This window comes from Rhagoletis zephyria, unplaced genomic scaffold, assembly GCF_001687245.7.
Source record: "Rhagoletis zephyria isolate East Lansing unplaced genomic scaffold, Rhagoletis_zephyria_1.1 Rzeph_scaffold_02430, whole genome shotgun sequence".
NCBI lineage: Eukaryota > Metazoa > Arthropoda > Insecta > Diptera > Tephritidae > Rhagoletis > Rhagoletis zephyria.
In genome coordinates this window covers 37,663-38,544 of record NW_016159514.1, presented here as the reverse complement: position 1 = coordinate 38,544, position 882 = coordinate 37,663, and positions in this window count along the sequence as shown.

Below are 882 nucleotides of genomic sequence, written 5' to 3'. Positions count from 1 at the left end.
TCGTTATTTATGTAATTTTCATTGTGAACCTTTTTTGTTATACAACTTCTAAATCGTGGTCGTTTCGTTCATTCGCTGAAAATAAGCCGGACGAGACGCAACCGCGGTAAGAAACCATGTTTTAAACCTTTAAATTTTGGCACACGTGCATATATGTACCTACATCTATTTTTCTTTACATTACATTTTTTAGAAATAAACACGCGCGAACTCCAAGAACCATACAAGAGAAACTGTGTTATTGATTTCGAGTCATCGTCCGAGCCTTCAGCGTTTACAACTTTATTTCGCGGTGCAAATAATTGCCGAAGTACCGCTGCCGGCATTATTTTTGTCAACCGTTTGTCCCGTCGTAATTGTCTGTATGTTTGTTGCTGTCTTAGCGGCCTGCTATAGTTGAAATTTTCCACTCGCTACGTTAGCAAAAATCAAATGCTAAATAAAATGCCACTTGGAAACTTGCAGCGCACGCCAGTAAAGAGGAAAAGTCCACGTTTCCAAGATGAACAGCAGCTGGAAGGAGCGAGTGCTGTCGAATGCAGATGCTGTGTAGCATGACAGCTAAGCAAAACAAAATGTTCACACAATATTAAGTAAAAAGTTCAATATACTTTTGGCAATAACTAGGCCAAAGTACTCAAATCAATTTAGCTTGCGCTGCACTTCTCCAATAACATAAACTCGATTGAACCCATATACATTTATGTATGCATGCACAACAACGTAGAATCATAAGCATGACTAACAACTTAGAAATGTAAGTTTGTAAATTAGATTACTCATAAGGTAGATTGTAAGCATATAAAAGAACGGCGATGAGCCGAATAAAACATTCCCACTTTAAGACTCAACGTTTTTACTTGCGTTTTACTTTTGGAATCA